The sequence below is a fragment of the Mustela lutreola genome, chromosome 2, assembly GCF_030435805.1.
Source record: "Mustela lutreola isolate mMusLut2 chromosome 2, mMusLut2.pri, whole genome shotgun sequence".
Classification (NCBI taxonomy): Eukaryota; Metazoa; Chordata; class Mammalia; order Carnivora; family Mustelidae; genus Mustela; species Mustela lutreola.
In genome coordinates this window covers 124,048,073-124,076,041 of record NC_081291.1, presented here as the reverse complement: position 1 = coordinate 124,076,041, position 27,969 = coordinate 124,048,073, and the positions used below count along the sequence as shown (strand labels likewise).

General features: G+C 38.7%; 1 protein-coding gene across 9 annotated transcripts in view; it reads right to left on the bottom strand.

The window, feature by feature from the left end:
* The window catches only part of TBL1XR1 (TBL1X/Y related 1), a 171,505-nt gene extending 144,175 nt beyond the window's left edge, over positions 1–27,330 (bottom strand). Inside the window, exons 1-2 of one of the 9 annotated variants that reach the window (XM_059163427.1) lie at positions 27,277–27,330; positions 24,446–24,504 (exon numbers count right to left, since the gene is read on the bottom strand). The gene's annotated coding sequence lies outside the window, so the exon portion shown is untranslated. Of the gene's footprint in view, positions 1–13,882; positions 13,933–22,614; positions 22,760–23,391; positions 23,521–24,445; positions 24,505–27,276 lie in introns of those variants that run through there. The other 8 variants (XM_059163434.1, XM_059163432.1, XM_059163436.1 and 5 more) reach the window with 8 other exon arrangements.
* Between the last annotated feature and the right edge of the window lie 639 nt (positions 27,331–27,969).

The following is a 27,969-nucleotide window of genomic DNA, read 5'->3' as shown; positions in this document are numbered from 1 at the left end:
GACCCTTCTAAGAGGCAGCCTTGGCTCCTGCACTTTCCTTCCTCCATCTTCAAAGCCTGCTTTTTTGCTAACTGGATCTCTCTGACCATTCTTCAACAGTCATCTCTCAGACTATGGTTTTTAGGGACTGGAAGGATGAGATTAGACCCACCTGGATAATCTCCCATCTCAAGGCCCTTAATCATTGGTTCTGTGGATTCAAGTATGGACATCTTTGAAAGGTTTTTATTTTGCCTACCATAAAATGGAATGGATTTCCATTTATACAAGATCTAGAAGCAGCACAACGAATCTGTAGTGTTAGAAAGAGTATCAGGGGTTGTCTGGGATGGGAGTGAATAGTGTAAACGACTGCACCCGAGAACAAGGAAATGCTTCTCTAACAAATATGTGCCTTGGCTTGAATTGTGGTGGTTGTACAAACATAGACACACACATACATATGTATATATGAATATATACACTTATCAAAACTCAGTGAATTAACCATTTGAAATGGGTTTATTTTACTGTATGCAAAGTACACCTCAACCCAGTGTACATTAAAGTTATAAATAATATCTTTATCAGGTGTTTTATTTTGGTTATGTACCCCTGCCCCCCACCAAAAAGCTTTAACAGGTTTGCCATAACTTCAATTCTCCAACCTTTCCCATATACCTTAAGTTCCCACCCTGGCACTGTTCGGTAAAACATGCTAGGACTAGGGAAGAAATAATATTAACCACTGGAGAACTAAACACCTTTTATAGATTATTTCTGAAGAAAAGCCTGTTGTAAATTCCAGTGCAAATATGGGAATTTGCAACAAGGCCACAACTCTGGTAGTCACATATTCCTAAATTAAATATTATACATTAATGACTAGGAATCCTGTGTGTTGCCATGGTGTTGCTTCTAGGAGACAGTTCAGAAACAGCAACAGGAGCTAAGAAGCTTACTAACCTGTGTGTGGAAGTTGATTAAGAAATCATCTGTAGCACTTTAAACACTTTGATCAACCACTACTACCTTCAAGAGAAGTGCACAACCACTAACAAACCTTAAGGTTGTATCAACTCCCCAGATTAATGTAACTTCCTGCAATAATACTAAATTAGTATCATTCTTCTACACACAACTCAGTACAAATCATAAACATAAACATCCACCCTATGGGTCACACTAAAAGGACTTAAGGCCCCACCTCCAAAACTATAAAAGCTATAAAAAATACAATATGGTCTCTAAAATTATTAACATTCAAAAGTCTCAACGTAGACATACTCTGTTAGAACCTTAGCTCTCCTACTCTAAAATGTAAAAATAACAGGAAAAAATCTTTTTTAAGTCCTGTAATGACAAGGATGTTTTTCACTTATGTGGCACTGAGCTGGATTTTCTCAAAGGGAAAAGAATAGAAATCAGTCTCCACCCCGGGTTTAAAATGCTAGGCCTGATTCCTGCTACTGAGGAAAGTAAACAGCTCAGTTCCAAAACTGAATGAACAAGCTTCTTGAAATTATATCAATTCTCTAATGCTAAAAAGATTCCCTCCAAAATGGTAAGTAATTTACCACTCACAGTACAATTTAGAGCACCAATTTACGAAAATAAGGACCCTCTATTTTAAAATAGAGCACGTTCAATGCTGTTATGAGAAGTGCATGATTTATTAAGAAGAAAACTATATAAAGTCAATATATATAATTTACACACATATAAATGACAAATCTGATCAAAATAACTACTTGAAAACACAAAGACATAAAATTCTCATCCCATTTTAGCAGCATGGATTCTTGTATCCATTCTCTCTTCTTTCTTAAAATAAGCATTTATAACACCCCTTCTAAGCACAAAAGTGTATTTAGTCCTTAACATTCTACTGGGAAAGGAGAAAAAAAAGGTCACCCACGTAAATGTACAATTATAATCAGCGGTAACTATTAAGAAAAAGTACCAGCTCCTATGACACCAAGAAAGCCCTCTCTAAGCAGGTAACACTCCTGCAGCCACCTTGGTGTAGAAGGTTTGGCTAAGACTGATGATGGCCATTCATGCTTTTACCACAAGTTGTGCTGGCCCAAGCACTACTTGCTATGCTGCTGAATTTCAAAGACACTACTTATACATCTTCAAAAGGACTCACTATTTTGTTTGAGTAAAATTTAGCAAGTTCATCTGTTAAAACTTTCAAAAAGCTTTATCAGTAGGTCAAGGTCATTGATACTATCCCCAGGTTCATATATCTAACCTCATATTTGAGATCTCATTTAACTTAATGTTCAGTAGTGGTTAAAGCCGGCTAGTGAGCCATATTTGCCAGTGATGCTGAGTATATTACTGAATCTGAGCAAAAAAGAAAAATATGAGGACAAGAGGAACAAAAGAGTCCTTTTCTCTAGGAGCTTAGACAAATAACATATAAATTAAAGAGCTGCTGGATGCCGTGTTTTGTGGATTGGTGGACCACGTAAGAACTATCTGGTCTACAGAGAGAAAAGGGAATGAAATAATGTCCAACACAGACTCCACTGAGTCCCTAGTTCCCACTGTTTCCGATTCCAGGACATATCCCTGCACCAAGTTCACGAGATACTTTCTAATAACTTCTGCTTTTTCATCAACCTCTCAATTACTGTGTTTTATTGAAAACTCAAGAGCCCTAAATCAAACAAGTCTAAAGTCTACAACACTCTAGAATCCTTAATAAAGTTATAAATGTATAATTAAGTACTAAACAATCAAATCCAGTTAAATAACAATCTTATGTACATAAGTATACACAAACACGCCTAGGGATTTATTTTTTATTTGATAAATGTTTATTTAACACCATACTTTTCCAGTTGTTATATTCTAAGTTATGATTTGCCGTTTTTCTGTTCTGCCTTCCTATTATCTCGATAACTCTGCCAGTTCTTGCCTTTCTCACTTTTCATATCGTTATTTTAGCTAGTCTATGTGCCCTTTTTCTTTTCCCCAAATCTCTTACTAGAGATTTCTACAAGCAGTAGGTAAACAGATTATTTCCTGCACTACTTCACATTTTTATGTACCTAATGAACCTGTTAGGCTAATTCCGTTTTCAATTAATAAAATCAAGTCAAAGACTCTGAATTCAATAGTAAGAATGTATAATTCTACATAAAGGATTGTATGATGACCACCATACCGATTCCCCCAAGAAACACTGGGCAAGGCTGTGAATACACAAAGGCAGTAAATAGTTCAGCCACACACCTAACAGTTTATTTTCCTCCTTTATGAACTAAATTTTATACACACACACACACACACACATACATGTGTAAAAACTACAGTCATTTAACAGGACAAATATTTTTATTTATTTAAATTAGGGCAATAATTCAAATAGGTCAATCTAGAAAAAAATGCATTTCTTTGATTTCATACTGTATTCATTAACTAAAAAACACAGTGTAAAATCAGGCTTTGTGTTATAACTGGTGTGGGCCAGCTAGCATCTTGTCATCTCTGTCCTTGCTTTTAAGTATACAATCAGTAACAACATTTGTAGAATGGCAGTCAGCCATTCTACAGGATGGGGAGAAAAATCTGAAACAATCGTTAGCCTCTCTTTTAAACCTTACATACCAAATCCAGCAAATTTGCCAGAAAATCAAAAGACATATGGCAAACCACTAAAAATGTATTTGCAAACCACTAAAAAAATGTATCTGCAGACACACTGGGAAAACCACTAAAAAATATATTTGCAGATCATGTTGGGAAAAAAAAAAACCGAAAACCTCCAAGATGGACAATCACCCAGTTAAAGAACATGCATCAACAAATCAACTATCAACTCATGAAAAGGCATTCACCATCAGTTGTCACCAACAAAATTCAAATTATAATCACCATGAGAAACTACTGTACTCCCACCAGGATGGCTAAAACTGACAGAATGGACAAATACTAAGTGCCAGAAAAGATACGGAACAAGTGCAATTCTCAAACACTGCTAGCACAAGTACAAATTGGTACAAACTGAGGAACTGTTTGCCAGTATCTACTAAAGTTAAACACACACATACATATACTCTGTATCCCATCAATTCCATTTCTAATACACCAAAAAGATACAAGTACTTAAATCTTCCAAAATGCACATATACACACACACACAGGAATATTAACTGCAGTTTTAATCAAAACAGCCCAAAGGTGGAAAAACCCAAATGCGTCCTTCCACAAAAAGGTAAGTAATAGTGCTATATCCATATACATAGCAATGGAAAAGAAAACAAGTCTTGCTTGAGCTCTACTAATCTATGCTCCACAGTGGGTACAGTCCAGTAGAGTGGTCTCTTTTGGTGGGGAGAGCACCGGAGAGAGTACAATGGAGTCTGCTGCATGGCAGGAAATGTCCTGTAGCTTGATCTTGTTGGTAGTGATATGCATGTATACTACAACAAAAATTCATTTACAGTAAGAGAAAAGAAGAAAAGTGACTACCTGAAGTGCAAAGAGAAGAAAACTGAATGAAAGGGGGGTCTGAAGGCACTCCTTTCTGGGTGAGGTCATGTTCTAAATCTTGACCCGGATGAATTTTATGGTCATATAAAGCTGCCAAAACTCACCAAAACTGTACATTTAAAATCTGTTATTTTTACTGGAAGTAAATTATATCTCAAATAAAGTTTACAAAATTATACATTTAAAATTTATGTACTTTACCTTATGTAACTATGCCACAATTAAAAATGGTGGAAGAGTCCAAAATACAATAGTCCACTAAAAGAAACAACTCAAATATATACAAGACACTCAACCCCACTCAAAATAAAAAACAAGGGGTGCCTGGCTGGCTCTGCCAGTGTAGCACGTGACTCTTAATTCTGGGCTTGTAAAATCTACCCCATATTGGGCATGCAGTTTACTTTAAAAAAAAAATAGACACTAACATACCATCTTTTTTTTTTTTAAAGATTTTATTTATTTATTTGACAGAGAGAGAAGTTACAAGTAGCCAGAGAAGCAGAGAGGCAAACAGAGGCAGGGGAGAAGCAGGCTCCCCGCTGAGCAGGGAGCCTGATTCAGGGCTCGATCCCAGGACCCTGAGACCATGACCTGAGCCAAAGGCAGAGGCTTAATCCACTGAGCCACCCAGGCGCCCTAAAATACCATCTTTACTATCGGTTTAGGGAAGAGCAAAGCATTTGGCAACACTATCCTATGTTGGCAAGAGTATAGGCAAAGACACTCCAGTTGGGAGCAGGAAGCCTCTGTGAAGTCCGTCTGGTAGTAGTTACCTACTTTCAAAGATACACATCCTTTGATCCGGCCATTCCAATTCTAGTGATTTATCATCAGACACCCTTGCATGCATACACAATGATACATGCACCAAGGTTATTCACTGCAACAGTATCATAGCAACAGACTAAAGCAACTTAAATATCCATCAACTGAGGGAACCAGTTAAATTATGGTATACCCACAGAATACAATACCTTACCACCACTAAAAAGAGGGAAGGCTCTGTTAAGTGTTGATTTGAAATCCAAACATACTAGTGAAAAAAAAGAAGTTACAGCAATGACTCCACTTGTGTTTATAGCAATATCAAGGAGAGGACGTCAAGTACACACTTACTGGCTTTTTTACATAGCATATAGTATTTCTCTGAAAAGACGCAGAGGAAACTGGTAACACTGGCTGACTCCAGGGAAGTAACTGAATGGGGGGTCTTGGGGAACAAGATGAGAAAGAATACTTTTGCTTAGATAACATGTTCACATTATTAGAATGTCAGATCATTTTTGAAGGAGTTATCAGCTTCACTTCCTATATATGACTTGCTATACAGTTAATTGTATAAATGTGCAAAATATCTAATGACCTTAAATTCTCCAAAAAAAAGTACCTTAATCTGATTTTGTTGTTACATATATATTTTTTAAGATTTTATTTATTTGACAGAGATCACAAGTAGGCAGAGAGGCAGGCAGAGAGAAAGAAGCAGGCTTCCTGCCGAGCAAAGAGCCTGATGCAGGGCTCCATCCCAGACCCTGAGACCATGACCTGAGCCAAAAGCAGGGGCCCAACCCACTGAGCCACCCAGGTGCCCCTATTTTGCTGTTATATTTTTAATCTTTAAAAAGTATCAAGTCTGAATTCTTACAGATATTTTATTTACTTATTTGAGAGAGCAGAGCAAGCAAAAGAGAACACAAGTGGGCAGAGAAGGGCAGAGGGAGAGCAAAGAGCCCGATGGAGGGCTGGATCCCAGGACTCTTGAGATCATGACCTGAGCCAAAGGCAGACATTTAACCGACTGAGCCACCCAGGCCCCCCTCGATAGTCTGAATTTAAGTTACTACAACTGAATAGGAAATATTAAGCACTACTTTGTCCAAGTTTGAAAAAGGCATATATCTTAAAAACATGTATCTATCTCCATAACCAATGATCTTAATCTAAGCAATCAGCTTATCATTCTGTCCTCTAACCTTTCACAAAATTTGCTTTCCTTTACTATTTTAGTATTCTTGAACCCTAAGACTTAACTGCATGTTTACATACACACACATTATTTATGTCCTTTTAACAAAATGAAAACTCCATTTCAGCTGTTAATGTAGTGATGGTGCTTACATTTTCTTTTAATTTCATGTGTGGTGTTTTTTTTTTTTTTTTTGAGATCATGCACACAAGTGGATGAGGGGTGGAGAGAGAGAGAAAGAGAGAATCTCAAGCAGGCTCCACGCTGAGCACAGAGTCCCACATGGGGCTCCATCTCAGCGTCCTGAGGATCATGACCTGAGCTGAAATCAAGAGTGGAGCGCTTAACCAACTGAGCCACTCACATGCCCTTACGTTTTATTATTTTCTTGGATAATACTGATGAGTCAACAGAGAAAAATGGAGATTTATCAATTCAGCATGTCCATATTTCATTAAGAACTGAATCTTATGGATACAAATTTTACAGATTTTAATTCTAGAGTTATATACTGTATAATCACCAGTCTAAAGAAAAAATAATTATAACCACCTTGCAACCAAAAAAAAGTTAAATCTCCAAATCTTAAAACTATTCATACTTTAAAAAAAAAAAAAAACACTATTTTGACATGTTCAGATGAATAATTATTTTTTTAAAAAAATCAAATTCCCCTTTCAGTCATATTTCTCCTTGGAACATCATTCAAGAGTCAAAGCTAAAGAGACATACCATATATGCTTTAAAAAAAACTATCTGAAATAACTGTACCACACTGAAATATTTTGGAAACTAGGCACTGCATGTACACTAGGCAGCACACCGTAAAACCAGTTGCTATTATAATCAGACCTCAACAGAGAAATGACACAGATTTCTAGTAATGGAGGGAGCATACAATTTTTCAGTTAATATACAGAACAAACTGCATATATGTCCACATAAATGCTTACAAAAACTAATCCCACCCTTTCCTCACTAGTCAAAAAAACCAGCAACTCTAAAGGACATAAGAAACCAAGATCAAGACAGCATATGAGCAGTGAACAAAAAGATCACAAAGTGTAAATATCCAGGGGCCACCTCCTTAAATCCCTCCACCTATTATTCACTTTTCTTCATTCTCTGTATCACAGTCCAGAGAATACCAAGTGTGGTCCCCAAACCAGCAATATCAGCATCAGTAGTATCACCTGGGAATCTACTAAGAAAGTAAATTCTGAGGCTCCAACCCAAATCCAGTAAATCAGAAACTCTGGGGATAGAACTGAACAATATTAAAATATGTGTTTAATAAGCTCTCCTGTTGATTCACCCTACATCTGAGAACTCCTGTCACAGTTCTTAGATAGGACTTTCACTTTTTACCTCTATCATAGCAATAGCCTCTTAGAAGTCAAGAGAAACGCCAAGGTGATGTCAAGAGGGTTTGATTACATCACCTTCCAACTCAAATTCCTTCAAAAGTCCCTCAACTTTCCAATGCCTTAGTTTACCTTCAGGACTTTCATGATACGGATCCTGCCACCACTTCTTCCCATTCCCTCCACCATAACCTCTCATAGCCAGGTGCTTACCTGTAATTCATAAATTAATCTAATTCATAAATTATTAACCCTAGTAGTCATTGTACTGCTATTACTCATCATGAAATGGCTTCCCTTCCTCCTACCTTTCCTCTACCTCCCCACTCAATCCCACATCCAACTAAGATATACTCATTTTCCAGGACTTGCTCCATTCTCTACCTGGCCCAAGAGAGTGTTAAGAACTCCCTCCCATATGCTCCTAAAAGCAACCTTTGCTTTCTTCGAGTTCTTATTATTTCCTGTTGACTTGTAGATCCTGGATTAAATCCTAAATAGGAAAAAAAAAAAAAAAAAAAAAAAAGGAGGGGGGGGAACTGGGAATATCCAAATAAAGTCTGTAGTTTAGTTAATTGTTATCAATGTTAATTTCTTACATTTGCTAAGCACACCAGTTATGTAAGATGAGGAAGCTGAATGAAGGGTACACAGGAATTCTGCACTATCATTGCAACTCTTCTATAAGTCTAAAGTTATTTCAAGATAGTTTTTTAAAAAGCAATATTTATGTAATTTTAATTAATCAAACAGTACTTAATTCAGATCAACTTCCTAAAGTTATCAAACTGAGATTCAAATCACTCATGTTAATGTAAAACCTTTAGAAAAGTTTTGAAAATACATAGTAATTAACCTAGAACTCCATAAAAATTACACTCACTAGAAACTTCATGAACTAGTTATTCTATACCAATCTATGTTTATAACTATTCTCAAATCAGCGCCTAATTTAATTACCCCTTGGTTAAAGTGTCATGATGAGAAGGAAATTTCCCATTCCCATATGGCGATTTCTCCCCCAATCCCTTGCACCCCTCCCAAGCCTGGTGTTGCCCTCCAGTTTCTGTCCATTAGCTATCTGGATTATCATATTAATTCCTCATCCCTACAGACCCCCATTCTTTATACCCCTGTTCTCCACAAGGAAAGAGAGCCAGAGAGAAAATTTTGATGCTCAGCTCTTTTTAGTATCTCTCTCTTGAATTTCCAAATGCTTTCTTTCAGAATTCAGAAATGTGGACCTATCTGCAATACTCTCAAAATTATGTGGTGACATTCTCACCCATCATCACACTACCAGCTCAACTTTCTCCCATTCAGAGCTAAGCCCCTTTCCTTCTCAAACCATCAGCTCATCCTTCATTGCACTACATCAACAGGGCTGGAACATAATCCTGCTGTTCTGCTTAAAATCCTTCATGAGTTTCCTGTCACAGAAGAATGTCCAAATCCCTTAACACAGCAAAGAAGTCACTTCATGATATGACCCCTGCTTACCTTTCCTGTTGGCTCTCATCACTCTACAATTCACCAACGATATGCTACACATAAACCAAACTCTCCCAGAAAAGACCAATATGTTTGGCATCTTTATGCTCTTCTGTTATACCACTCACACATCTGTTTTTCATTGTAAATTCTTTTAACATACACAGATTTTAAATTAGTAGTTAATGTGGGTATCACTTCACATATATTTTAGTTAAAAAATTATTCATGTAAACAGCATTTTCTCATTGTACTTAGACATACTTTTAGTGCAATTTCTAAAATGTGTGGCACACAAAGATCAAACCTAAACTGCTAAAAATATATATATATTACTGGCTATGATAGTCAATAATCATATAATTAAAAATAAAGTAATGAAAGAAAAAATTGTCATCAATATGTTTGGTGCCATTTCTTTTAGTTTTCCCAATGGTAAAATGGGAGGTAACAAATACATCAGAACTCAGAGATTAATGGATAAAATAGAAGTTCCTTCTTCAGATATCTAAAAAAATATTTTCCCTGACAATAATCTGTTCAAAATGGAGAAGATGTCAGAGAAATATTTCTTTAGGAAAAGCCAGTTCAGATAATAATTAACCTGAAGAAATCAGTACTGCATTATTTCCCACTTAATTTGGCTGATGAACACAGACTTAATTTTTAATTATATATGCAATCATAGGGTCAAAGAACATTTGATCCAAAAGAGACCTTCAGAAACCCACCTCAGTACTTTAAAAATGAAGCAACTGAAGTTCACAAAATTACTATCTCTTGGGTTACTTCTTTTCTACATGGCTAACAATTTTCTTATTTTAATGGACTGATGAAGTATTACTAAAAATAACTGCTGCCATCAAATTTAGGCTTCCATTGGCTGCTAAAGTAGCAGAATGATGTTAAAAACAAAGCCAGAACAAATAGTATCAAATTTTTTACTATGTAACTCATTCTGAGAAGATAAATTCATAACACTCATATTAGCCACAGTGTACATAAGATTACAGTTACTATCACAAGAGGAACCTCAACTTCTTATTTTAAGTGATATCCATTTGAAAAGATTGACAATAAAGTATGTGCCAGTTCCAGTTAAAAGAGAAATTTAAGTGACAATCTATCACTGATTAATGGCACAACCTCCCCAAGTAGAAATGGGCACACATTTTGGTGTGGCAGATGGGGAAAAAAGGCTGTCTGCCCAGCAGCTCCCCTGTTTACTCAACTGTCATTCCCATTGCTCTACCCCCAACCCCCACCAGGTAACTTGGACACACCTACAGTTTCTATATGGCCTCTGGCCATGGTGGGCAACTTCCCAAACCAAACTAATCAGTAGTTCAAGAATTTTCCAAATGAGATAGAGACAATCCCTCCTCTACAGCAGGGGAAAACAAAGGACAGAAAACTCTTGGCACTGACAAGTTACATTTTCCACCACGTGAAGAAAGTCAAAATCTTCTGTGAGAGAATGAAACTAACCTACCAAAACACACACATTCTGTCAGCAAAGATTTCTGTTAACATTCAAATGGCTCTAGTCCTGTTGTGCCTAAAGCCTTATAGCCTCAATGCTCTTCCCCTAGTTGAGTTACTCAATCCACTTGGAGATCCCATGTGTCAATGAATCCCCCTTTTTGGCTTACGCTAACTTGAATTGAGCTTCTATTGTACAACTAAGAGCTCGGATTCATACACCACTTGGTGAAACTGGCCAAGATTAATCCATAACAGAATTATCACAGGTAAATGTAACTAAAAGCAAATTGTAAAATGGGTATCTAGTTGTCATCATAAACTTGAATATGTACTTTAACTTAAAAATCAAGTGTTACTTCTTAAAATCTAATATTTATTATAACAGAAGCACATTTTCAAATTGGTTCATCAATTAACCATTTACTTGTTTTTTCCAGATTGATTCAAATACCATCTGTAAGTAGTTCCTCCAAGAAAAGCATCCAGCACTCACATATGTCCCTGGGCTTCCATATGGTAAATACCGATGTAATAAAGCCTCTTCTGACCCTCCCCTAAATGCTGACCTTTAATGAGTTATTTCCAGTATTCTGCTGTAAGGATGAACCAGGTTAAAGCTATCAGATGGTTACAAAAGCAGTTCTGAGAGAACAATTTGCTCAAATATTTACACAACACCTACCAGGTCCTGTTTTATGTCCTGGAGTGGCAAGACAGAACCCGTCCCTGTTCTTATAAAGTATAAGTTCCAGAGATGAGTAAAACAAACAAACAAAAACAATGATCAAGGCTATTTCAGAGAGGTAAGTGCTATGAGGAAACTGAAAATGACTAAGGACTGAGCAACTATTTCAGTGTGACCTCTCAGGTGGTAGCACTGGAATTGCAATCTGAAGGACATAAAAGAATTAGCCATATGACAATCTCAGGGCAAAGCCTGAGGCAGAGAGCAAAGCAATTAAGGCACTGAGACAGGAACAAGCTTGTTCAGTGGGAGTGCAGCTGGTATGGCTAGGCACAGTGAACAAGGGGAAGAAGGGTGATGTGACACAAGGTAAGGACTTTAGGTGGTCACAGGGCAGATTAGTGGTGGGGGTCCCTCACAGTCTAAGGAAGGACTTTCAGATTTTATAGTGAGTATGATGAAAAACCCATCAGATAAGGAATAGGGAAGAAAACTGACATTTATTGAGCACCTTTTACAGTGCCAAGCAAAACTGTATGTATAAATGTTTCCACTGGGTATTCTAGAAAACAATATATGCAATTTCTGTAAATTATGCCATGTGCATTTATCATATTTATCAAAGCTCATTAGTATGCTATTACACACGATAAAAAACAGGTAACTCTTCCTGTTAGTACCAGTTCTCACTTGCAGGAAGTCACCTCTATGTTGATTTGTCAGACCAAATGAACCAACCAATGTTATCTACTAGAACATACATGAGTCACATTAAGAAGAAAATGCAGTAAGGGCAAACAAGACTAGATGAAGTAAAGCAACTAGCTACTCATGAAAGTATATGACCCAAAAAAGGGAACAAACCAAGCAGAGGAGCACCAAACTAGAAAACATACTCACATTCAAGAAGCAGAGGGTCTAAAGATACAAAAGATTAAGATCTATTTCAACAAAAAGTACTTTCCTACAGACAAGGAGAAAAGAGTAACTAATACAAAACCTTCAAAGATAAATTCTGTTCTCATTTCATAATACCTTACCTGTTTTAACAACATTCTGAGAAAAGTGAAAATAATTATCTTTTAATTGTACCATCCCTGGTACTTTTTAAATCTGTTGATTTAAAAGCACCTGGCTGGCTTCCTGGGTTAAGCATCCGCCTCTTGATATGGCCTCAGGTCATGTTCTCAGGGTTGTGAGATTGAACCTGTCTGGGGGTCCACACTGTGTGGAGGCTGCTTGAGATTCTCTTCTCCCTCTGCCCCTCCCCCACTCAATGTGCATGATAGTCTCAAAACATTTTTATTGTTGAATTTTAAAACTCTGATTTATAAAGAGTTAATTAAAATATCACTGAAGGCTGTGCTAAGCACTGTATCAGATGCGAACAATAAAGATGGGTGAAAAACAACTGTCCTCAAAGAAGGCCCTGCCTACTGAGAGGAGAGGAGAGGTCTGTGCTAGAAACAGATGATTAGTGGTCACAGGCCAGGATGTCAATTTAAGACTCTCATAGAAGGAACCTTAATCTTCAATCAGATGGTTCAACTTCATTCAGCCAACATGCTGTGGTATAGCAGTTTTTAAACTGTATAAAATAGTATACCCAAATTTCTTTAATGAAATATAAGAAAGTGAGTATGATGGTTATTCTTTTGGTAATAATTACTATTCTCTTTTTTTTTTTAAGATTATTTTTATGGAGAGAGAGCACGCACCCATACATGCATGCTTGCAGGAGCATGGGGAGGGGCACAGGGAGAGGGACAAGCAGATTCCTTTCCAAGTGAGGAGCCAGGCGCAGAGCTCAACTCCAGGACCCTAAGATCTTGACCTAAACCAAAGAGAGATGCTTAACCGACGGAGCCACCCAGGTACCCCAACTACTGTTCTTTATGAGAAGCATTCATAGTTCTTAATCTGTTTGCACATTAACCCTCAAAAAATTTTCTTGTATTCCCTTTTATTAGCAATTAAATTTCCTTATCCTTTGTATCTTACTCTACATACTTTATAAAACTGGAGAATCAGAACTTCAGAATCCTAACAGAGCCTCAGAATACTACCTAAAGAAATTAGCACCAATAAATGTGCTATGTTCTATCATTCAAAATGAAAATTTGTTTCTAATTTTGATTACTGATTCTAAATCCATAAAGCTTAAGAGAATTATAATTTGACACTATTTTAAACCAGTATTCCCTAAACTTGGTAAAAAAAAAAAAAAATCATTATCACTTATAAAATAATAAAATCAAATTAGAACTTTGTAAAATCATGTTTTTAAATCAGAAACTAAAGAAAAGGTGTACCAGCTATTGAAGCAACTTACTTCAGTATTTTTGCACATATACATACCCTGTCACGTCATATATATGAAAGTGCAAATCAAAGTTTGCCTACCATGTAATATGTGTATTTGAAATCATTGATCCACACAAGCAGCATCCACTGGAGAGCCAGAGAGCAGTGTCTGATCAAAGCAAACAGAATTCTTTTTTAAGAAAGGTAGTAACATTTTTTTTCTTGAAATATCAAGATATGACCAAACTCAATACAAAGTATTATACAAAACGACGTATGTATTAGAAACGAAACACAGTACACATTCTCATTTTAAGTTTTATTTTCATTTAGGTAATCTCTACACCCAACATGGAGCTCAAACTCAGGAGCCAGACAGAGATCTAGAGTCACATGCTCCTCCAACTGACCTAGCCAGGCGTCCCCACATTCTCATTTTAGAGAATTAGAGCAACAAAAGTTCCATCACCAAATGCAGTCATAGCCCTCTGAATCGGGAATTCTAGCATCCAGTTCCCTGCAGTCACCACAGGAAGCCTGGACAAGTGTCACTTTGCTCCCTCTCTCGACAGCTATTGCTGCTATAGCTAACAAAGCTACCAAGTAGTAGCAAGCATTTATTGAGTGCTTCCTATGTGCTGGGCCCTTATAACTAAAGCATACATTCGCATTTTAATCCTCACAACTGCTCTATGAGTATTAAATATTCTTTTTTTCCATTTTTCACAGTGGAAACCAAATGGATTGGTTACATAATTGTTCAAAGCCATGCCACTAATAAGTAGGGGTGACAAGCCAGGTATGCCAGGCTTGAGACTGAGCTGCTCACCACACTAAACATACTACAGTTAAGAGGTAATTACCTAAGATCAGACACACACCGTACCTAGCCCCTTATCACTAAAGAGAGAGGCAAAACTCTGAGGGAAGCAGGTCACACTGAAACAGAATTAAAAGTACAAAAACAGGTACCACCTTTCTCTTGAAATTTTCCAGCTTAAGTTGAAAATGATAAGCACAACTAGTAGGCACAATCTTTTACAGTACACTAAACAACCAATGAACAATTACAAGTAACAAAAACTGCAACCTAAAATGGAATGAGAATTTAATTTATCTGTCTCCTTTGTGTCAACAATACATACATCTAAATTCACAAGTCATGGCAGGGTCTGTGCATATTAGAATCTATGGTCCCACAAATCCTATTATACCAAAGACTATCAAAATTACTGAAAATAGACTAATGAATTGTAAGAAACATAATTCTCACCAGATTTCCAAACCCTTGGCAAAACACCTTTGAAATCGGACAACATCTATATACTTCTGTACCAGTTATCTCCTTCTAATATTGCCACTGAATTAATTCCTAATTATCAACATTGGACAGGACTTGAAAATCATATCACTACCACTAAATACTTCAACTGCTCTGATCACCCAATCATGAAACATAACTAACAGCTTCTAATCACTCAGTGGCTCTAACAAATCTGAGAAATAAAAAGAAGTGTTCGCAAAAAGTACGCAATTCCTACTCCTTAAAAACTGGAAAACATGGGAATAAATAAATTTTTCCTCTTTTGACTGTCCAAATTGAAAGCAAAAGAAAGATTTAGAAGTCCTAACCAGATGCCTTGATTTTTCGAAATCAATACTTATTACAAAATGGTAATACTCGCATTGCAAGATTCAGTTCAAAAGATTATCCATGAAAGTAAGTTTCTCCCACATCTGACCACATGATCACCCCATCCCAACCCCACCCCCTAAAATCATTGTTACTAGTCTCCTGTGTACCTTTCTGGAGTCATCCTAAGCACATAAAACATAGACACGGAACTCATACACCCTCCCATCATGTTTATGTCCTTTCTACTCTTCTCATTTTATAAACTAAAATGGCAGCAGACTTCATCTTCTGCCTGTTTTTTTCACTTAAATGTATTTTTGAGATATATCCCATAAATACTAACAAGAAAGTCAAGAACATCAATTCTAAACAAATCTGTAAAGGAACAATTCACACAAAACATTTCTCACAGATGTTATCTGTTAGTAGGACAGAAGAAGTCCAAGGTCAAAGAAGTAACCCCACCCCTCATGAGAGCGTGTTAGTTTTTACACAGAATAGGAAGACTATTTCCCTAACACAGTAACAAACTGCACTCCTATCCCCAGTCTATGATCTCACAAATGTTCATTTCTTATTAATGAAGACCGAGAAAGGTGATTTAAAGATAACTCATCACTTCAGTGGACCAAAATTTAAGTACAGAATATATCACATTTTTATATAAAAAGGTGCCAAAGAACACTACTACAGCTACAAATAGAAACTAAAAATTCACTCATGTATGATAAATTCTAGCCCATAAAAGAACAATTATACAGGGGGTAAAAAAAGACATTAAGAAAATTCATTCATTATCTATTTCCATTACCTTATTTCAGAAACCCAAAGTAGATGACCCAATTGCCTTATACTGTGAGTTAATGACATCTGATAGCCAAAAAATAGAAATGGAACAAAATTAGTATACACTCTACCCAATTAGCCTGTTCAAATTAAGGGAAAAGCATAAAACACCTCTCACTAACCTATAAACTGTATTCTATTAGCAGTTGAAGGTAACTAGCAAAATATACTATTATTATAACTTCTCTGGAGGTGTTTGCTTATGCTAATGCCAAATGCTTTCTATTACTCTATGTAAGGCTATAGATTTTGAGCCTTTAAACACTCTAAGCAAATTTTCCATGTAGATCTTCCTCAAAAAAATTACATAAAATTAAATGACAGAATCTTGGAATTTTAATACAGTAATTGATTATATACCTATTGCTTGAATGAATTAGCTAACTTTACATAACACTTCACATGACCCTTCTTCATATCCATTTCTAGAAACTAAATGATTTACCCATGTAACTACGGCTTTGCAAAAAATGGTAAAACTTCATTTGCTTAATGCCGGAATCTATGTTAAAATGCTACCCACCATTCAAGTAGATGCACAGTAACAATAAAGCAAACATCCACTTAACAACTGATTATCTCATTCCAAGGTCCTATCACACAGTGCTAAAAAGGGCACAAGGAAAAAAAGTGAAAGAAAAGTACTGATACCACCTTTGATCCCAGACAAAATGAAGATAAGAAGTACACTGATATCTAATTCCTAAAAAAAGTAAAAATTCTTCACTGCTTTTGTTTTAAGGTAATTAAAAATTTTAAACATCTCACTGAAAATAAAAGTTGGAGAGTCCAGAGTACAATTTCATAGGAAGAAAAATTATTCTATTAAGATACTGAAATAACCATCTCTGACCTGCATTTTCCATGCTCTTTTCTGTTCTAGCTCCTGAAAAAATTTACAATCACATAAGAGGAAAACAAGTGGCAAACTCCCCAGTTTAAACATTCAATTCCTATTCTTCCTCATTCACTCTTCAAACTATTCATTTCACATAAATCTTTTCCTTAATCTGGATACTCTTTCTATGTTTACTGAAATTTAATTGTTCCTCTTTCAACATGACCTTTACAATTTGATTGTATTAATTCTAAGTTAAGAATCTAAGCTCTCAGAAACCAGGGTAACAATCAACTCATTTTGTTTGACGCAAATAAAATTATGCTGAAAGCTCATACTTTAGAACTCCAAATATTAAAAATTTCAAAAGGATGTAATACCAACTTTAGTCACTTTAGAATAAATTACCCAGGTTATGTAGAACTGATATACCACAGCCTTACCTACTGGAGAGAGATGGTTATGATGACTTTCTTTTGGTAGATTAAACCCATTTACACTATACAATATATACACTCTATCTGGAGTGTTAAAACCCTCACAGTAATGACTCAAATGAGACTCCAATGTCAGAATGCTGTCAAACAAAGCTTACTTGGCACACTACAGAGAAAATAACGAGCAAAAAACCCAAAGAGATTAAAAAAAAATAAAGTCCAAAATCTTAAATTTCATTGTAACAAATATAACCAACAAAGCCAACTTAGTGTGACAGGACTCCCAACCAGACTAGGTTCTTCACCAATGTCATGGCTACAATTACAGGATTAAGAGGACAAAACTAGCAACTTTTATTTCATTCTAAATTTTGATAAAGTTTTTTTTCTCTTCCTCATCAACACTGGCATTAAAACTCCAATTAGCAGGTGCTACCATAGTATACCTAAATCGTGAAGGCCTAATTCAGAAAGAAACTTCTACAATATCAACACCAGCAGTACAGGATCCATCACTGCTTATTTTAACATGGTCCCCTGTAGAAATAATCCAGTCTAATACACACAGATGGTATGGTACAAAAATCAAAAATTCTGCTAATACCATAAGAAAAAAGGTCCTTTCCTTCAAAAAAACAGAACACGTAGTTGGGGTTATGAATGAGACACAAGTCGTTAAACAAAACAGAATCTCAGTAAAGAACTATCCTGAGTCAAGATGGCCAGAAAATGCTTCAACAAAGAAGTAGGACTGAAACTAGAATACAAAAAGGACAAAGGGAAGGAACAGCATAAGCAAAAGCAGAGGAGTAAGGAGTATGGCGAAACTGCAGTCTCTGATAGGCAGGCCAGAATTACAGTCAGGGAAGAGAGGGAAATAGAGCTGAATAGGTAGAAGAGAGCTTTAAAAGCCCACTGAAGCTTATGAACTCTATCCAGTTGGCAAAGGGAATCCATAATGGGTTCTCCAGCAAAGAAGCGGACATGATGAAACCAGTACTTCAGATAAATTATACTGCCGAGAAGTTACAGAAGACAGAATGGAGAAGAAAGGCTGCACAGAGCAACCCGCTCAAAAGTTAATGCAATAACGCAGACCTAAAGCCATTCATTCAGACTTTCATTCATTCACAGTGAAGACCGTAAACTGCTCGTTAAGAATACTGGCCTAAAAACCAGGTACGTTGGGCCTAAATCCCTCTGAGCCTAGGTTTCCTCCCTCTTCAAAACCTGGGTATCAGCCACTCAGATTGTCAAAGTCCTTGTCAAAGCAGCTGTGTAGTAGTCCTGACACATAAATTATATTAGTAGTTAATATTACTAAATTAAAAATGGTTTTAAAAAATGGGAAGTGAAAATAAGACAAGGCTTACAGATACGTCAGAGCAACAGAACTTCCAAATAGAACTGACCTGACGGCAGCTGAAAATACAGAACAAGCACACAGATGAAAGGTCAAGCTTGGAGAAAACAATAACCTACTTAAAGTCATCACTCCAATCTACAAAGGAGACCCTAGGTGTACTGATAGGTCCAGCCCTGAAAAACAAAATTCCTTTATTTAAAGAGTGGAAAATGTTTCAAGTGGTGCAAGATTTAATAAGTCCAAGCCCAAGTGACAAAAGAACAGCCAAGAAAAGTCACCCAAAAAACCAAACACTGTACCTACACAATGTAACTTGATATTTGGGGTTAAAATCCAATCTAATTTTTCAAGGTAAGCCTTCAATCATAACTTCAAGAGTAAATACATTAAACGAACTTTATTTCAAAGATTTTACTCAGGAAATAAAACTGCCAAATGTATTCTATGAAATGTCCTCACTAAAATAAGTAACAAGCACACAAAATATAATACAAAGAAGCAAAACTCAAATCCAAACCCATCATTATCCTTAACAACCTACATTTCCACGATGCTTGTATGTCAAGCACTATTCTCAGCACCTTACACATTCAATTCTTTCAATCTTCTCAACTATACAAAGCTGACTGTCCCCATTACACAGAAGAGAAAACTGAGATAAAGAGGGAGTTACTCTCCCAAAGTTGCATAACTAATAAGGACTATGCAACTGAGTTTGAACCCAGGCAGTTTGCCTCAAGGACCCCTGACAAACCAACCACAAACCACTATGCTACTACACAAAAGCCTTAATGTGAGGTTCTTATACAAATTTTCAGGAAAACTAACTCAGAAGGATAGTTGGACATACTCTTATTTGCTTTTCCTTCTTAACTGCAGGTATAGAACCATATTTTATTATTTCTGAAGGCAGTACCTGGAGAGGCTACTTCACCACTGTCAGTCCTAAAATAGGAAATACAGCAGTTTGCAAGAAGACTGCGCCGTATTAAATGGTTCTAGAGAGTAAACACAATAATGTTTGATTCCTATGAATTCCATTTATCCACGCAATTATTTGACCCAGTCAGTACAGCTGCCCAACTACAGAATTATAAACTTGATTAAAAACACTAATTTTTTGCAAGGACATTGACAAAAACAGCTGGAAAATTTGGCAGTGTTGCAGTCATCTAGAAGGAGCACAGACGAGCATTCAGACAGACCTAGATATGAACCCTGACACATCATTTGATGGCTCTGTGGCCTTGGACAAGTGAATTAACTTTGCACCTATTTCATCATCTGCAGAGTCCAGTACTCCCTACTTCATGGGATTAGCCTGAAGTATGACACAAAAAGCACCTCACACCTTTCCTAGAGCATAACCCAAGTGAAGTCCCTTTCCTCTGGCTCTTGTTAACAGGGTAATTAATTGTACTCTTCTGGAGAGTAATCCCATAGGTGGTGTATAGTAAACCTCTCCAGCATCAGTGCTCTCACACAGCTTTCTTTTTTTTTTTAAACTCAAGTTTCTGTTGGTGTCACAACAGGAGACACCACTATGGTGGTCTACAAACGGGACCACATTCTTACTAAACAATCCCTGGTCCTAACCCTTCTATACTATGGGGATTATAAATGTCTTAATGTTACAGATTTCTTTTTTTTTGCATTTTAGTGACTTATACTGTAAATGTTTTTTATGAATGGAGTCAAATTCACGTGCACTAGAAAACTACAGTCAATATTTCTGGCATCTCTCTCCCCTGTCGTTCACATTCCTCTTTTATATAAAAAACACAGGAACTGAATAAACCCAACAAATTATTTCTACTAACTTCATCAAAGTGCATCAAGTAAAAAATTCTTTATAGTAATACGGTTGGAGTAACTTGTACAAGAAGAATTCCTTTGTCAGCTACTCATTGACAAGGCTGTACTTACATTTCATTGCTACATATGAACAGATGTATTTATTCAACAGGTTGTTGTTCCAAAGGTCCATTAGTCACATCTCTTTTTATCAGTAACCCCTATTTTTAAATTAAGCTTTTGCCCTTTCTGCTTATTAGCTTGAAAGGCTCCCAGAAAACAGTTACTTCTTATTCTCTTGGTAGGCACATATTAAGGTAGTCATGATAAACCTTCATTGGATGTTGAGAACACAAGTAACAAAAAAATTTCTTGGCACATGTAAAAAGTTTTAAAATGATTCTCACTTCTTTGAGGCAACCAATGCAAAAATACAAGCTCCACAAGGGGCCACACCATTTACCACATGGGTCTCCCGTATTAGTAACAGAAGTTGATATAGAAGAAAAGCATTTTAAAAACTGATGGCGATCCTTGCAACAATTTTTAAGCCATTAACAAGTCCATTAATTAAGTTCCAGAAAAGAAAAACTTTTTCCACATACATATTGTTTTACTACTCCATACAGTGTAGTATTTTGCTCTATAGGTCTGAATCTTAACTACTCAAACAGCAAAAAAAAAAAAAAAAAAAAAAAAAAAATAGTGGTTATTTGTGGATTTAATAGCTGTGTTATATACATCACACAATGCATTACAGAAAACTGGGGGAAAAAATCATATTCTAAACAGGCAGGAAAACACGATTTCGGAGCAAAAAGTTAAACACACATCACATGCTTAACCACTCTCAGGCATATTTTCTTTCCCCCACGCTTCCTCCACAGGTAAATGATAATTATGTCTACAACCCTCAGTGATGATCTCGGAAGCTTGCTTGCCATGAACTCCCATGATACAACACAACAGAGTTTTCATGGAGACAAAGCTGCCCTATCTCCCCAGACTATAAACTTATTAAAACGGTGAGAACACACAGTTCCAGAAAATAGGATTACTTAAATACACCTATGTAACACAGGTCTTATTTAACAAAAGTGAAAACGAACCACAATGGGAAAGCCAAAAAGTCACTTGCTGTATCTTCAATGTGTAACCAGGACATTTTTTATCATTTGCTTTAGTAAGTAGATGAAACCACCACCAGGGCCTTATATTATCCAATCTGATAAAGAAGCCTTTAGGAAAAAAGGAGGAGGCAAATGATTACTTAATTACATGAGGGGGGGGCAATTCACACTAAAAATAACCCATCATTTCACCCACTACATTTTATTAACAAGTATGTTTAAAACAGCATAAGGTTCTTGTTGGGAAAACAAGAAAACCAATAGTAAACTTCCTAAGCCGACTGTAAATGACATAGCTATTAAAACTCCTCACCTTGGTGCCTGCATAGTCCAAGATTTTAAGCATTAAGTAAACTCCAGACATTGAAAAAAATCTAATTTCTAATTAGGTAACAACATTTGTCATTTGTAATCACCAAATCATTTTAGAGAATGTTACTGGGTAACCCAGTAAAAGGAACATTCTTTTAAACACCATTACAACCCAAATTTTACATGAAACACACCATTTTCACAACCTAAATTTAATCTCGGTTGCCACTGCAAAGTGATGCCTCTTTCAGCAAATTCGGAACTTCCAAAAATACTGAACATGTTAACACATGCATGGTTTCCCTCGAGCTGCCATTTAAGATTAATAATTTCACTTGAATAAAAGTCTGCTTCTGTTTAAAAAAAAAAAAAGACATCGGTTGCAAAGAGGAAGTTCCCGAGAAACCACCCTCACAACGTGGCCTTTACACTGTCAGAAAATAAATGTGACTTTGTGCCACCCAAAACTTACCAGGAAGCTGGCAATAACTTTGCCAATTCTACACTTCTGAACCCAACTTCAAAGAGGCTCTAGCAAATACCTCCTTAAGACGATAAAAGGCACTAAGTTACAAATAAACACGTCCCGGAGTGCGGCCTCGCGGCCGCGCGCCCCTCCCCCGCCGGCGCCCCCGCCCGGGACGCGCGGCCCCAACAGCCGCCCGCAGCCCCCAGCACGCCGGCCCGGGTCGCCGCGCCTGCACCGAGGACGCGCCTGGGGAGGGGAGCAGATTTCCATGGCTAACAGAATAACATGCACCGAAAAGATCCCTCTCCTCTGCTAAAAATAGGCTATAAAAGAGTCGGCCTCATGATGGCTCCTTGATTCAATTTGCTGCAAATTCTTTCCTGAAAGCCTCCCCCCCACATACACACACACACACAAAAAGGGGGTGTAAATGCACGAAGGGTGGAAGCAGGGGAGAAGGCCGAGGTGCACATTTTCGGGGACAACAACATTATAAGGGTGAGGATCCCCGGAGACCAGGAAAGGGTAGGGGGTGGGCAGGCACGTGAGCATTTCAAAAAAGCCTGAGAGAGGAAAAGGGGGGGATGGGGCACCCTAAATGCCTTCCCTGCCTTCCCCTCCCCCACCAAAACCCCAGCTCCCCAAAGGGCCAAGTTGAAAAATGCATGTTCCACTTGCGCCCATCCCCCCCGCGGCCCGGCGCCCCCCGGCCGCCTCCGCCCGCGCCCCCCGCCCGGCCCGCGGCCGCCCCCACCCCGGGGTCCGGCCCCCAGCGCTTACCTGGAAACGGTGGCCTCCGACGCCGCTCCCCCCTCCCGGGAATGGAGGCACAAGGAAATTCCCCTCCTCGCCGCCGCCGCCGCCGCCTCCAACCACCCCCAAAATAACCCCTCCGGGGGGTGAGAGGCAATTATAACCCCGGCGAGCGGAGGGCGCGGGGGATGGGCGCCAGGCGGGCGGGGGCGGGGAGCGCGGCGCGAGTCCCCAGGTGGCGAGCGGAGGTGCTCCCGCCGCGGGGGGAGGGGCGGGGGCGCACGCGGCCGGCGGCGGGGGGAGGCGGCGCGCGGGGGAAGGGCGCGAGCGGGGAGAGGAATTGAGGCAGAAGGTAAAAGCTGTTACTAAGGGAAAGAGCCAAACGGTTCGGAGCAGCCAACGGCTCAGACACTCAACACTGGGGAGAGAGGAATGGGGACCAGCCAGGCACAAATGAGCTCGCGAGGCCCGCGGCGGCGGCGGCCGCGCAGCAAAACAAACCCGAGCGGCCTGCGCCGGGCGGGCGCGCGGGGGAGGGGCCGGCGGGGGAGGGGCGCCGCGGCCGGGGGGGGGCGGGGGAGGCGGCGGCGCGGCAGGGGGGGGCGTGGAGGGGGGGGATGGTGGGGGCCTCCGCCGGCCTCGCTCCTCTCGCTCCCTCCCGTCCTGGCGGTGCTGGGGGCTGGAACTGTGCGGCGCAGTCTTTTCAAAATAAAGACCCGCAGGCGCTGCGAGGCGCCGCCGGGGCACTGGCCGCCCCGCCCCCACCGCCGCGCGCGGCCGGGTTCGGGGCGGCTTGGGTGTTGGCCGCGCGGCTCGAGGCCGGGTGGGGGCGGGGACGCTCGCGTCGCCGCCAGAGCAGAAACGCCGGTTAACTTTCCCGGGGAGGCCCGCGGGGCTCCCGCGTGTTCGGGGGCAAGCCTGTCCTCATGGGCTCCCCGGCTGCGCGGCGTGGCCGGCTGGGCGCACCACGCGGTGGGCATGTGCAGGGGAGCGCGACGCAGGCATCATATGGACATTTGTTTGTGAAAAGATCTGCACACACCTTTGTGTGCATAAATACATATGTTTCTCGGAAGCGTACCTGGAAGGGGGCTTTATCTGTAATAAGCGATTTTCAGAATGCAATCCAGAGCACGGGATCTGTAGAGAAAACACACGCACACAAGAAAAGGGTTTTGATACTAAACACAAAGCTGTAATTGAAGTGTTTATGCCCAAATGTACTGTGAATCAAACATATGGTGGTATTTATCGTCTGGTGGGTCTGTTTGAAAGGTTTGGTCGATCAGTTCTCATTTCACAAAAATAAAATAATGTAACTAAATGTTTACTAAATATATACCTCTACGGCAGCATTGACAGTAGAAGTTTATCCACTCTGTGTACTTTTTGCATGTGTATACCACATCAAAGCAGTTTATAAACTGTAACTTAGATGAGTGATAATGGGACAATATGATTAAGGAAAGGAGGGCAGCGGGTTGTTTTTAAAAAGGGAGGCGCCCTAGTTTTTAAAACATATGTGTTCATCTTTCTAAGGCCCTCAGAAAGCAGGGGTTGGGGGGTTTAGACCTTTTCGTAATCCTAGGACCTTTTTAAGATTTGACCTGAAAGAAATCTTTTTGTTGTTTTAGGTTTTGTGTGGGTTGTGTTTTGTTTTTTTGGTTTTTTTTTGGGGGGGGGGGTTGTTTGTTTGTTTGTTTGTTTTTTCAGTTATTGCTGTCTTCAAAATAAAATATTTTTTGCGGTCTTTTTTGGTAAAGGGGTTCTGTTTTGATACTTTGGTCGTAATATTTTAAATAGGTGTATTCGTTATTTTAAAGCATTGCCTTTTCCTCTCAGTATCAAAGACCTAAATTTTCACACCAAAAAGAAAAAAGTTCATTCCAAGTACCTTTTACACATGTGGACTCCTGGTGGCCTAAAACGCTCACTGATTAGACAGTGACTTCCTTTAGTGAAGGTCAAAGGTTCTTTCCCCTTGTGCCCTTGCTTGGGTAGGGTGGGAGGGTGGGTTGGGGGAAAGCAGCCTGAGATTTTTCCTGAGAGGGGGCGGGGCACAGAGGAAAGGGAGAGATATTGGAAATTCCCACCCAACCACCAGAGAGTTCAAAGCTCCACAGTTTGTCCTTAGAGCTGTTTTCATATATGAAAGAGAGAATGTTAGATTAAACAGTGTCACCTGATGGGAATTTAGATAACTGAAGGTTTCCAAAACACTGTGTTGAGTATACAGGGAAACAGCACAAAGAAAGCAAGGTTTGCACTTTAGGAAGATTATAAGCTGAGGCTTATTTACTGCAGAACCAGCACCTTGGCAAAGACTGTTTCAGAAGTGATGAGTATAGTATCCTCTTTTTTTTTAAGCTTTGATTAATGACACATGTATCCCACTAAACATAATCCTCTCTTCAATAAGTAAACTCAGTATAATTAGAGTTCATTATCTGAGCCACCAAATGAAACAAATGTATAGTCCTAGCTTGTTTTTGAAGTGTCCCTTTGTGGCACCATGCATGGGTCATCTCTAGGCAATGGCTACTCTGAAGTCCAACCACTCTTCCAGGGAAAAACCTCCCAGCCACACTGATTCTTAATAGACTAAACTCCATACCTGGAGCCTGGTCTCCCTCAAAATGACCTCTGCCTTTCTGCCCACCTTCCACAGGGTCTGGTGTCTTCCAGCCAGAAATTCCTTTTTTGCTTTTTATCTTCTTCTTCTTTTTTTGTTTTGTTTTGTTTTGTTTTAAGTAATTGCTACAACCAACGTGGGACTTGTACTCACAACCCCCAAGATCCAGAGTCGCAATCTCTTTTCCAAAAAAGCCAGCCCCACAGCCTGAAATTCTCATACTCTCCACCAAGCTGCTTCCTTTCCTAATGAAGTTATTATCACAATAATAAGAACCCATGTATTTTGTTTACATCTTTGTAGTTTACAGTGTATCTCTGTGCATAAATTACTTCATATAAATATCATAATAAAAATCACCAAAGGTGGGACCTGTGCCATGAACTAGTTCCAGTAAAGTACACCTCTTCTGCCATGCTAACAAGGCTTTACCTCAAAGCGTTTTTGAACAAAAAAACAAAAACAAACAAAAAAAATGTGCTGAATGGAAAAAGGCATGATTCCCATCAGGAAGGAGTTTAATATGAAACCATATTTTGATCACTTTAAATCACATCCTGGCACCTATCTGAAATGACAGGGTGGCCTCAACATGAAATGTTCAGATAAGTGAGCAGCCATAAAAAAGGTCACATGTATTGTCACCCGCACCCTCTAATCATTCCAACATATCCAGTACACATGATCAGAGATCTCACCAAAATTCAAACAAGAACTAGGCACAAGAGTGAGGCAAAGACAAAGAAATAATACTAATTTTCAGTGCTTTGTCCTAATCGTAAAGCTATCCTTGTGCTTTGAAGATAAATGTTAGTATGTTGCTAAAAAGGAGGAATTACGGTTACTAAGAAATTTTAAAAGCAAAGAGGCACATTATTAAGAAAGTTCCCTTGAACTCTTTAGCTAATTACTCAACAAAGAGAAACCTCCTACCAGTAACTGTTACCAGAAGTTACATATATATTATAAAATGACTAAACAAATCCTGACTTGTTTTATTTTAGTAATATCACCCCCGAGGGGGTGTGGTATGGCAAGATTGCCTAACCTTTGCAATTTTCCTTATCCAGGAAATAGAACATTTTTAAATTAAAGTGGCTTAATCCCAAGCCTACAAGATCTCATTACTATATATGTTTTTTAAAGCCACCATATATTAAGTTGTTTACATTAGTTGATCTATGTAATTAAAGCGTTCAGAACAAACTTAATAGCATAAAAAGATATTTGATACCAAAAATATTATCCTGGCAACTATAACTCTTTATATCTTTACTCACCCAGGAACTCAGTGGCTTTCTGTCTGCAGTATTTACCCCCAAACATCTTGCTGATAACCCTGTGATATGTTTCTGTTTCATTTTGACTCAGTTTGTGCAATTCTTCGTCTGTGGTATCAGCTTTTGCCATCCGTACTGATGCACATCTCAGCCACACATCTCAAGATCTCAACATACACGCTCCTTTTCTCCATCTGTGCTTAGCATGCGCCTTCTGACCTTTCCTCATCAGTGTGAACCTTGTCACAGTTTTCCATGACTCTGTGACCTGATTTCATTACAACAATGAACTTTACTTGGGAGTCTTCATTTAAATTACAAAAGCAACACACAACCGTCTTGCAAGTATTTATACCTCTCAGATAATGGAAATAGCAGGTTGTATCCTGTCTTTGTGATGCAGTCAGAATAGAAACCCAACCACACACAGAGCTCTTTTCCATAGCCCTCACTTGCTTATACTGACCGGCCCTGTGCTTCCTCAGGGCAGCATTCACCAAGATCCTGCATCGTGTCAATGGTTTTGCTATTTTCATTCATGCAACCAACAATTTATTGAATATTTAGTGTGCTAGACTCTGTTCCAGAAGCTATTTACAATGAACCAAACACAGCTCTTATCCTCATGGAATGTACGTGCCAGTCCTGAGTCCAGCCAGTAAGGGTTGGAAGGACAGACAAATGTCCCAGAAA